The sequence below is a fragment of the Ambystoma mexicanum genome, chromosome 11 (assembly GCF_040938575.1).
Source record: "Ambystoma mexicanum isolate Mex_15411 chromosome 11, UKY_AmexF1_1, whole genome shotgun sequence".
Classification (NCBI taxonomy): Eukaryota; Metazoa; Chordata; class Amphibia; order Caudata; family Ambystomatidae; genus Ambystoma; species Ambystoma mexicanum.
This window is the reverse complement of record NC_090934.1, coordinates 831,201,769-831,214,548: the sequence shown is the minus strand read 5'-3', so window position 1 is coordinate 831,214,548 and position 12,780 is coordinate 831,201,769. Positions and strand designations below refer to the sequence as shown.

Sequence of the window (12,780 nt, the reverse complement as noted above, 5' to 3'; positions counted from 1 at the left end):
CTCCTCCACCTCTAACTCCCTCAGGGTCAGTAATTTTTCAAAGAAACGAGCTGGGGGTAGATCTCTGTCTTCGGGTGGGGCCTCCCGCTGTAACATGCTTCCCTGACACTCTGAAGCTTGAGGAGAACCATCTCTGGTTCTGGAAGCACCTCAAGACCTTCTACTTTGCTTCTGCCTTCTCTCCTCCTCTCCCCTGCTGATCTGTTCTGTCTTGGCACTATGCACCTGGTCACCCTCTCACTTTCAGGCCCAGGTACCTGCTCACCTGCCCACCCACCCGCACTGCCTCCTGGCAATCCCTTCCACTGGGGTCTGTAGCCGTAGCCGTATAGTCCCCCTCTGTTTTCTGACTTTATCTGGCACACCCTGTCTGTTGCCTTAAACCTAGTACTTGCCACTTGCTGGCGGCACTACCACTGTTGCTTATTTATTTATTTATTTATTTATTTATTTATGTCTTATTTATTTTTATTCCTTAGCCAGCACTTTTCACCTCTCCCTCTCCCTAACACTTTCCCCTTCTTCCCTCTCCCATGCACTTGTGCATTCTCAATATCACTGGGCCTAGTAAGATCATTGTTCTGTTCTCCCTTGTTTTCTCCCTTGCCTTGTTGCGCTCTGAAACAGTTGTGTACGAGCGCAATACAAATAAAATATCAATATTAATACCAATATCAATAAATGATCCCACATAGAGGGCGCTAGAGAGCCGTCCAAGATGGCGGCCTCCCTGTGAGCTCCACGGAGCTCCCTCAGAAATCCTGACGAATCGAGGCATCTGCGCTGGGCATTGTGTATGCAGCCACCCCCAGTTTGTAGCCAAAGCGATTCTGAACAAAACGTAGTACTCCTTTCGTCGTAATTCGGATGCTGGGTCCAGATTCCTCAGCGACGAGAAACCCTCCCCCTCCCCGGTCCGAGTGGAGCGCCGGCGCGGGCTAGACGCGAGGCAGTCGGAGACAGAGCGGGCCCGGAGGGGGACGGCCTGAGCGGCCGAAAGCGGTGGGACATCCGGCAGAATCTCGGAGGAGCCGTCCTGAACGAACCCCGAAGATCAGGTACGCGCGCCCCCGTGCGCCCCCGTCCATACTCCCCGGGGTGAATTTCAGCCTGTGTGAAGGCGCGGGGCGCGGGAAACCGCAAGCCGGGGTCCGCGTGAACCCCCAACGTACGGGCCGCCCAGCCGAGAACCAGCAGTAGATAGCGCTTGGACCCGGCGTCACTCCCGCTTCCACTATACCCTATCACAAAGGGAAACATCAGGAGGGACCTACCTCCGGTGCCCTGTAGGACCCCCGCTACACAAGCGCCGATGGCGGCCTCAAAGAAAATGGACAGAGCTCAAAAGAAGCTAAACTTTGAGGGCAGCTCCGTGACCAAACCAACCACCTCAAATGGCAGAGCGCTATCTCCCACCCAAGACGAGGAGGAGGCCCACGGGTTCGACATCAGGGAAATTCTCCTAGAACTGAAAGCCGGAATTGGCGGTCTTGGGAGCAAACTCGACACCCTCTCCTCTAAGGTTGATCTGCTCCAGCACCGGTTAGACAAACACGCCGATAGACTTGACACAGTCGAGCAGAGGGTGTCGGACCTCGACGACGGAGCAGCGGCCCTGACTTCCAGAGTGGCCTCCCTAGAAGTGCAAATGAAAGCGGTAAACGCAAAGAATGAAGACTTGGAGGGCCGCTCCCGACGCAACAACATCAGGATCGTTGGAGCTAGGGAACAACAACTCAACATAAAGATGGAGGACTACATCGAGAAGTTATGCGTGGACCTTTTCGGCACAGACATCCTGTCCAAACTGTTTGTTGTGGAGAGAGCCCACCGAATTCCCAACACCAGACCGATCCCGGGGGCTAATCCTCGCCCAATCATAGCGAGAGTGCTCAACTACAAAGACCGGGACGCCATCCTACGGGCGGCCAGGGAGAAAGGCGATCTTCAGTACGACGGTGATAAAATCCAATTTTTCCCGGATTTCTCCCAGGCGGTCCAAGCGCAAAGAAGATCGTACACGGCAGTAAAGCGCAGGCTTCAAGAGAACCAGATACAATACGCCATGCTCTACCCTGCCAAACTCCGAATCCAACATGAGGGGACGACCCAGTTTTTCAACTCTCCGGAAGAGACGAGCGATTATCTGGACCGCTCGGGCTGCAGACCCGCCTCCTCCAACGGAAGGCCTCAAAGGGGAGAGAGACCGAGAAGAAATCCACCATAAATTTTGCCTACAAGGTACCTAATGGGAGGGCTAGTGTCTGCATGGCTGACAAGGAGAGACCACCGCAGACCACTATTGTATCCGGGGAAGGGAGCTAGCCCTCTCTTGGAGGGCCACTTGCGCCCCGAGCACAGCAATGCAAGTTGTTTCGTTACTATGGGACTGTTTACCACGGGCCTGTTGGGGGTTGCCCGTACATGGGAGGGAAGTTAATTCAGTAATACCGCCTCAACCCACATACCCCCGATCCACGACAGCCACGCGAGGAACTATGTACCTACCAATCGCCAAGTCTTCCTGGCTCCTTCTCCGAAAGCGACTCCAGCTAACTCCGCGGGCCCCGGCCCGACAGGATTACACTGATCCGTTCAGATGGCAGCGACAACGTTGAGAATCGCCACCTGGAATATACGCGGCGGCAACCAGCCTACGAAAATGAGGAGAATCCTTCAATATCTGCGGAGACACAAAATCAACATAGCGATACTCCAGGAGACTCACCTACTACCCTCGTCGGAACAGCGCTGGGCCAGATCATGGGGATGCCACCGGTACTTCTCGTCCTACTCATCGTTCGCCAGAGGCGTGGCGATCCTGATCGATAAGAGGACCAATTTCAGCCTCATCGAGTCAAAGAAGGACACCGAAGGAAGGGCCCTACTGGTGAAAGGAATAATCGCTGGAAAGGAAGTGGTGGTGGTCAATTCTTACGCTCCAAACACAGACGGACACGATAACTTTAACTGGATAATGTCCCATCTAGCCACGACCGACGCGTCGACTGTGGTGTGGGGGGGCGACCTCAACACCGCGCTCGACCCCAGGCTCGACAGGTCCCACAACACTTCAGGAAACCCGTCCAAAGCAAGTACTCAGGTTCGAGAGATTTGTCAGGCCTTCAATCTTTCCGACATGTGGAGAAGACACAACCGAGACAGGAGAGACTATACCTTCCGATCAGCTGTGCACAACACCAGTTCTAGAATCGATTATATCCTGGCGTCCTCCCACAGCCCTTTCAGGTGGGACGCGTGCCAGATCCTACCAAGGTCCTATTCCGACCATTCGATGGTGGTATTGGAGGCCACCCTAGCGGGCACAGCAGTGCCAGGCCTCAACTGGAGGTTTAAACCCGGTTCACTCACAGACGCAGTGTTTGCAGCAGAACTGCGGCAAGAAATACTCTCCTTCATAGACACCAACCAAAACTCGGTTGACTCCGCAGGCACCATTTGGGAAACATTCAAGTGCTTTGTCAGAGGAATCTGCCTGACCAAAGAAAACGGGACACTAAAAATGATCCGAAGGGAACTGTCCAACATAGAGGACCGTTTAAAGGAATTGGAACAGAATCTCCTCAACACCCCCGATCCATGCACGCAAGCCAAGCTTAAGCAAGAACTCTTGAAATTTAAGGAGACAGCGGACCGCGAACTGAAGTTCATGGGTCGTAGACAGCAGATCAGGCAGTACGGTGAGGGGCAAAAACCAGGTGCATTGCTGGCCCGACTACTATCGATAGACAGAGTCCCACCTCATATTGAATGTGTCACAGATGCGCAAGGACAGATAGTCTACACGGAGGAGGGGATCTCCAACACCTTCCGGGAATTCTATCAAGACCTGTACAGCTCAAAAGGAACATCAGACCCCGAAGCGATACAAGAATACCTGAATGACACAGAACTGTATTGGGTAAGCCAAGACTTGCGCGAACCCCTGAACGCGCCCATCTCACTGGAAGAAATCCGGATGGCAATCAAATCCCTACCTAATATCAAAGCACCCGGCCCCGATGGGCTCAACGGCGAGTTCTACAAGGCGCACATGGACATAGTGGCCCCCCTCCTCTTGCAGGTCTACGAAGAGGCGGTGGGTCGAGGAGCACTTCCCCCCACGACGCGTGAAGCCAACGTGATGATGCTGCATAAACCCGGAAAACCTACAGAGAGCTGCGCCTCGTATAGACCGATCTCTCTGATCAACCTGGACAACAAAATCCTGGCCAAAATCCTGGCGGCCAGACTGCTCCCTCTGATGCCAGCACTAGTGCTGGGTGACCAGGCCGGGTTCATCCCGGGGCGTAGCACAACGTTCGGCATAAGGAGGCTGTTTGGCGTCATCGAGGCCCTAGACTCGACACAGCAGGCGATAGCAGTACTGCTGGACGCCGAGAAGGCGTTTGACTCTGTAGAGTGGCCTTTCATGTTCGCGACACTGAAGCAGATGGGTCTGGGCAACTTCTTCCTGAAGCTAGTAGCTCTGCTTTACAATAAACCACGCTCGTACATCACACTCGGGAACACTAAATCATCGGGGATCACATTGGAACGCGGGACGAGACAGGGTTGCCCTCTTTCGGCCCTTATCTTCGCCCTGGTGATGGAACCCCTAGCCTCGAGGCTACGGGCCGAGCAGTTAGAGCGAGGGTTAAAACTGGGTCCTCACAGGCTAATCGTCTCCCTCTACGCGGACGATGTCATGCTGTTCATTAGCGACCCCCAAGTCAACCTCAACCCCGTAATGCGAGAGGTGATAAGATTCGGGTTAATGTCAGGGCTCAAAACCAACCACTCCAAATCGATAGTATTCCCCCTGACTCCGTGCACCTCAGAGTTCGCCGACGACCATGGGTTCCAATGGGAAACCTCGAAAGTGCGCTACTTGGGGATCAAGATGTCACGTAACCATCACGAGATATTTAGAGATAATTACGGAACCGCACTGCAGCTATTACTTGAACGTATTCAGAGATGGAAATCACTCCCATTGACACTGTGGGGCAGGACCTCACTGACGAAAATGGTTATTCTCCCCAAACTCTTATATCTCTTCACAAATATCCCGCTACTTCTCCCCAAGTCCTTTCTGTCAAAGATCAAGAGCACGATCCTAGAGTTAATATGGGCGGGGAAACCGGCTCGGGTGGCTTACGACACACTCACTTTACCTATAGCGAAGGGAGGTCTGGCGCTCCCAGATATAGAGAAATATTACTGGGCGGCTCAGGCCCAATTCCTGAGCCACTGGTACTCAATCCACTATGTAAGACCACATGTGCAAGTGGAAAGAGCCCTGGCCTCCCCCGATTTACTATCCGCAGTCATAATCAGCCACATCCCCGTGCCGCATAAGACACTGAACACGGTCCTGTCTACATATGCGATATGGAAGAAGATCGCCAGTGCGTGTGGAGTGGCTGTACGATTCTCCCCCATACTACCTATAAAATTTATCCCCGGTATCCCTCTCACGAACGAAAAGGTATTCCTGCTATGGGTAGACAAAATAGGAGTAAAAACGCTAGGAGACCTCTTCCCAGAGGGCACCTTTCTGACCACCCAAATGGCCAAGGACAAGGGAGGGAACACATCCTTGGACGTCTTTCTCTATTTCAGACTCCGTCACGCCCTGCAGGAGCTATTCCCCTCATTCCCTAAACAACCCCCCACGTGGGAGCTGCTACATAACACAATATTAGCACAGGGAGAGGGCAGACTGGTGTCAACTCTGTACAAAACCCTGGTGAGTGACACGAGGAAGCTCCTACCTAAAGTGCAACACAGGTGGGAATCGGTTTTGCAGGAACCAATCAGTGAGGAAGACTGGGCCTACATTCTGCGACAAACTCAAAAAGTGGCGCTAAACTCTCGCTACAAACTGATCCATTTCAATTTTGTACACCAAACATATTACACACCCGCCAAAAAACACAGGCACCACCCAGAGGCGTCGGCCCAGTGTGAGAGATGCGTTTGTCCCAACGCCGACTTTCTTCATCTGGCATGGGTCTGCCCCGGTATCCAGCAATTCTGGTCCACCGTTATACAAACAACATCCGAGATTATAGGAGAGCAGATGACCCCCCTGCCGCTGGGCCCGCTTCTTGGCCTCACAAGACATCTGCAGCCATCGTCACGCAAGCTGGCGGCACTCCTCATGGTGCTAGCACGAAGGAGAATAGCCATGTCGTGGGGCAGGGGCCCACTCCCTAGGGTAGCTGACTGGGAAAAGGATATAACTTATTGCCAAGATATGGACACTGAATTTATTCGTACACTACCTTTACACGCACGCCCTCCTGATATCTGGGGACCATATATCACCTACCTGATGAACAAATCTGTTACTTCGGACTCTGATAATCCAAACACCCAGAACTCAGGTCCGTAAGAGGGAGGAGCGGGAAGACAAGGAGAGAAAACGTCCATGCGACTAAGGCAATGAGTAGAAACTCTCAAAGATACTGTGGAAACGGGAGATGGGGGGCGGTGGGGCGGGGGAATTGTTGTGGGATATTGCATTCAGCAGCTCCCTGTTGGAGCCATGCCTACCGGTTATTGTAAAATATAAATAAAGTTTGGAAAAAAAAAAAATCAATAAATGATCCCACAGTACTTGTCTAGAACATCAGATCGATAAGGTGGCCTTAGGCCCGCCACTATCTAATGGTTTCGAGGTGAAATCAAGTGTTGTGGCTACAGTTCACAACTGCCTTAACGCACCTAGTATCATAACTCTGAATCCATCGATTAATTTGGATATGGCAAGCGACGGCATGGACGATTTGGATGTAGAATATCTGGGTAACCTAATGGAAGTGTCATCTACACTGAGAGACATAGATGTTCTCTCCCAAAAACTGTATGATGCCCCGCTTTGTGACAATTTGGGCCCTACTGAAATCAACCAAGAACTGGGTAATGGTGGTTTAAATTGTGGGAATACTTTAGGTAAGGGTATGACTGATGGAGAATTCCTTGGTGTGATTAAAGAGGATGAAGCAGTAGATATGATAAAGGTTGTTAACAATCCAAGTGAGGTTGTAAATGTGAACATGAATGAAGTCAGTACAATTAGTATGTCTTCTAGGGAAATGTTCAATGCATTTGAGAATCTTTTGACCTCCTTAGTAGAAAGGTGTGAGCGTTTAGAGAATAAATTGGACATTCAGTTCATACTACTACATAAGAGCATCAATTGTGGCCGTAAGACTGTTCGTGAACAAAGTACTGGTATGGTAGCCATAGAGTTAGCTGTCCCAAAGTCATCCATTAAGCCACCCTCCCTTGTAAACCCTTCCACCCTGCTTGAAGTGGGAGATTGATCTAGAAAAGTGAAAAAAGCTAGTATTACTAAACGTCGGGCTAAATCCTTCCAGCATGCCTTTATGTATAATAATCGGATTATTTTATAAATAGCTGTTTTCTTATGATGTCTCATCTTGTTTACTAATGTAAGTCACCCATATTTAGGATAGCCAAGTCATCCATTGTCTATGCTTGCATATAGGTCTTCTTGTAGTGGCTATTCTGTCTATCTAAGTGAATACAAATACATAATACAAACATTGCATCCAATTAAGCTGTGCCGTAGTAGACCTTATGGACTCATTACGGCTAGAAGCGAACTTTTGACTGAATTGAGATCACCTTCTCCTTGGACAACCATGGTGGAACAGTGTAGTTCTCACTGTTTTAGTGAATCTAGCAATATGTATGTTGTAACAAAAGTCTGATGCCACAGTGCTTCCACTGAGGCACAGCAGGCTGACGTTTCAATAAAAAAAAAAAATAATAATAATACAAATATTACATATAAAAAAAACTTAGGAGTGTTGATCTAACGAAATAGCACAGTTGGGATCAGACAAGAGGAAAGGGTAGGAAGTAATTATTTTATTGTTGAATTTATGTTTGAAAAACATATTTTGGAATTATTGTCACCATCTTCTAATTATGCATGTAATCCATTTTCAATGCTTTTGATACTGTTTGTTTGCAAAATGTTGTGCTGTGTGAACACTGTAAGCATTTGTTAATGCACCCACCCCTCAATCCAAGTTAGCTTTCCCTTTCTATTAGAACTGAACTTGCTCTGCTTGTGATTGTGTTCTTTCAGTCTAATTTTGATTGGGGCAATGCGGGAAATGAAGGCTTCAAAGCAAGATGTAATGCTTTTACACTTCCATCTCCCACTCTGTCCCATTTTTGAGCATTGGAAAGGTCGAGGAGGGGTAAAGAGCAGAATTTAGATCACAACCCCAATAGCCTCCTCCATCTTGTAAGTGCGCTTTGTGCTACGCTGGCATGAGATTTTCATGAAGATGTAAAACAAATAGATTGTGGTAAATTGCCGGCAGTATTTATTTTTTACCAGACAGATCATAAAAGGGAAGGTGATTTTGCCTGGTTTTACCCTACGCCTTGTAAAATTTTAACATTGCCTGCACACGACCAGACAGAACGTAAGTGGAAACATTGGTGGTCCTTGCATACAAATTACGTGTTCATCATATCTTTGAAAAAAAGAATTGACAGAGACGAGGGAGGATCAACTCTGTTCGCATAAGAGACGCAACAACAGTGTCTGCCACACAGTCTTTCCCAGGCTCCCATGCTGATGCTTTAATTTTCTTTCAAATGATGTGACATGATTGTGGGGGAGGAACTGTAGTCACACGAGTGTCAAGGTCGAGCAATCAGGTGGTTCTGTTAGTATAGCAATGCTGCTATCTCCCCTCATGGCCTCACATCATTTACTACCAAATGAATTATGTTTAAACTCGGCTGCCTTGGATATAAGGCTGCGATTTTGCATCAGCAAAAGATTAGTTGCTGGGTGAGTAGTGACTTCCTGCCACAGCAACCAGTACGCTCTGCTCATCCTGAAGGTAGAAAAAACCCAAATACAGAGACAGGCATTGTGGATCTTCTTTTATTCCTCTGTAAAACGGCAGCCTATTTTGGAGGATTTTTGCAGGAACTTAAACTTTTCTACTCCTGAAATGTATTTGGTTTGTATGTTTTCTCCCTGCTACTTTAAACTGTTATAGATTTCATTTTAAATTTCTTTCAAGAATTGTAATGAAAATTGTGTTCATTTTTTATTTAATTTCTAATCACTTGTTATGTATTACTATTGTCCAGCGCTCAGTGTGCCCCTTGCAGTCATGTTCGTGCTTCATCAGTTCTTTTAATAAAATAAATAAAAACTAAATTTGAGAAAACATACAAGAACACAATGTGCAGTCATGGGAGCATTTATAAATCTGATTGCTTATTTGTTAATGCTGCTTCATATTAGCATGTTCAGTTTTAGTTTTTATGGTAACTGTGGGTATTATTACAAAGGTTTCACACTCTTCGGAATAATAAACCTTTAAAATTAACTGATGTAAATAACAAAAGAGACATTGTTCAAAACTGATGAATGTTTTTTAATTCATGTTAACTTCCCTTAAGCACCTATTTTGCAATCTAGGAAACTGAGCATGGAGTGCACGAGGAATTTGGATGAGTGGGTACCAAGGTATGACATTGTTTCAAATAACGTAGAAATACAATTGATGACTGATGGATCAGGAATGGTATAGGGCCTCATCACGAGTCTGGCGGTAACTGAGGTGGTAAAACCGCCTTGTTACCGCCAGACTCGTATTACCATTCCGCCTCCGTGATTCCTGGAATTACCGGGGCATTACAACCCCGGTTCCCGGGAATCACGGAGGCGGAATGGTGTTAATCCCCATTCCCATTGAGTCCTATCCGACTCAATGGGAATGGGGATCATGGAAACACCAGCAGCATCTCGTTATGCTGCCGGTGTTTCCTCGTCCGCCTGCAGGCGGGCGGTGTTAAACCCCCTGGCGGGAACATCACCTCCCGCCTGCAGGAGTCGGGATCAGGCGGTCCGGAAACAACGGTGGCAGCGGGTTTACCGCCACCGTTATTTTCGGACCGCGTGATTTGTAATGAGGCCCATAATCTATGCAGTTCTTAAAATGTGGGATAATGAGCTGGTGAATTTGGATAGAGGTCTAAAATAATGTGAAATCGAAAGAGCAAAGTGTTTTAGGAAAGGGCATACAGGACGTTTCATACTGACTTATTGGGGGTCATTCTGAGTTGGGCGGTAAGGGTTACCGGGCACCAGTAAGGAGGCCGGTGCCGGTAAACCCTTACCGCCCAATTCCGAGGTCCCTTAGCGGGAACCGCAAAGAACATGTGGTCAGACCACACGTCCTTTACAGGTCCCGCTAAGGCACCAGGACGCTAATTACGGGCCTGCTATTCGCGGGCCCGTAATTGGCGCCTTCCCCATTCCCATTGAGCCCTATGGGGGCTCAAATGGGAATGGGGAATGGTTGGTTGAATGGGGACTTACCGGGTCTGCACAGGTCGGAATGTCCCGGTAAATCCCCATTCAACCAGACCGGACACGGACCCGGTATTGGAGGCAGCCATGGTGCTAGTAGCACCATGGCTGCCTCCAATCTTGGAATGAGGCCCATTGTCTCTGTTATGGATGAATCACTATTTTATTTAGTATGCATTTTAATATTTTAGTTCTCTAAACACGTTTGTGATCTGCATGTCTATATCTTTTTATAAACTAAAGCTAGACATTAATCCACAGAAGTACATAAGAACGGCATTGAAACGGTGTGCACTGAAATAATCTATCTACATATATAAAAGTCAAAATGTGTGGGTTTGTGGCTTTGCGTATGTTCCCTATAAATACCACATCATTTCACCAATCTGCACCACATTTTACACAGTAACATGTTAGGACCCTCTGGACATTACTGGCTACATGACATTCGGACACCCCACCCCTTTCCCCATATTTCAGCAAAATGATCTGGGTTTGTGGGTTTGTGGCTTCGCTTATGCTCACTATACAATTCAACACTGTTTCACCAATCTGCACCAAATTCTGCACAGCCACCTGTTAGGACCCTCCGGACATTACTGGATACATCACATTTGGACACACCACACCATTCACGGGATTTCAGCAACAATGAAAATGTGTGTGCGTTGGTTTTTGACATTGCGTATGTTCCCTATACAATTCCCCAGCATATCACCAATCTGCACCAGATTTTGCACAGTCACCTGTTAGGACCCTCTCGGTATTACTGGCTACATGACATTTTGACAACCCACCCCTTTCCCCAGATTTCAGCAAAAGTGAAAATGTGGGTGCGGGTTTGTGGCTTCTCGTATGTTTCCTATACAATTCAAAACGTTTTCACCAATCTGCACCAAATGTTGCACAGTCAGCTGTTAGGATGCTCTGGGAATTACTGGCTACATAACAACTGGACACTCCACCCCTTTCCCCGAATTTCAGCAAAAGTGAAAATGTGGGTGTGGGTTTTTGGCTTTGTGTATGTTGCCTATACAATTCCACACTGTTTCACCAATATGCAACAAATGTTGCAGTCACCTGTTAGGACACTGCAGACATTACTGGATCCATGACATTTGGACACACCACACCATTCACAGGATTTCAGCAAGAATGAAAATGTGTGTCTGTTGGTTTGTGACTATGTGTATGTTCTCTATACAATTACATAGCGTATCACCAATCTGCACCAGACTTTGCACAGTCACCTGTTAGGACCCTCTCGGTATCACTGGCTACATGACATTTTGACAACCCACCCCTTTCCCCAGATTTCAGCAAAAGTGAAAATGTGGGTGCGGGTTTGTGGCTTCTCGTATGTTTCCTATACAATTCAAAACGTTTTCACCAATCTGCACCAAATGTTGCACAGTCACCTGTTAGGATGCTCTGGGAATTACTGGCTACATAACAACTGGACACTCCACCCCTTTCCCCGAATTTCAGCAAAAGTGAAAATGTGGGTGTGGGTTTTTGGCTTTGTGTATGTTGCCTATACAATTCCACACTGTTTCACCAATATGCAACAAATGTTGCACAGTCACCTGTTAGGACACTGCAGACATTACTGGATCCATGACATTTGGACACACCACACCATTCACAGGATTTCAGCAAGAATGAAAATGTGTGTCTGTTGGTTTGTGACTATGTGTATGTTCTCTATACAATTACACAGTGTATCACCAATCTGCATCAAATTTTGCACAGTCACCTGTTAGGACCCTCTCGGTATTACTGGCTACATGACATTTGGACAACCCACCCCTTTCCCTGGATTTCAGCAAAAGTCAAAATATGTTTGTGGGTTTGTGGCTTGTTGAAGTGTTCCTTATACAATTCCACAATGTTTCACCAATCTGTACCAAATTTTTGCAAGGTCATCTGTTAGGACGCTCAGGGAATTACTGGCTACATGACACCTGGACACTCTACCTCTTCCCCGAATTTTCAGCAAAATTGAAAATGTGGGTGTGGGTTTATGGCTTCGCGTATGTTGCCTACAATTCCACACCGTTTCACCAATCTGCAACACATTTTGTACAGTCACCTGTTAGGACCATCTAGATATTATGGGATACATGACATTTGGACACCCCACACCATTAACGAGATTTCAACAAGAATGAAAACGTGTCGGTGTTGGTTTGTGAGATCACGTATGTTCCCTATACAGTTCCACAGTGTATCACCAATCAGCACCAGATTTTGCAGTCACCTGTTAGGACCCTCTGGGTATTATTGGCTTCATAACATTTGGACAACCCATCCCTTTCCCCGGATTTCAGCAAAAGTCAAAATATGTTTGTGGTTATGTGGCTTGGCGAAGCGTTTCCTTATACAATTCCACACCG

The 12,780-nt window shown here is 47.6% G+C and overlaps 1 protein-coding gene across 1 annotated transcript in view; it reads right to left on the bottom strand.

The window, feature by feature from the left end:
- OTOG (otogelin) overlaps positions 1-12,780 on the bottom strand; it is a 1,239,067-nt gene that overhangs the window by 747,273 nt on the left and 479,014 nt on the right. The window lies entirely within an intron of this gene.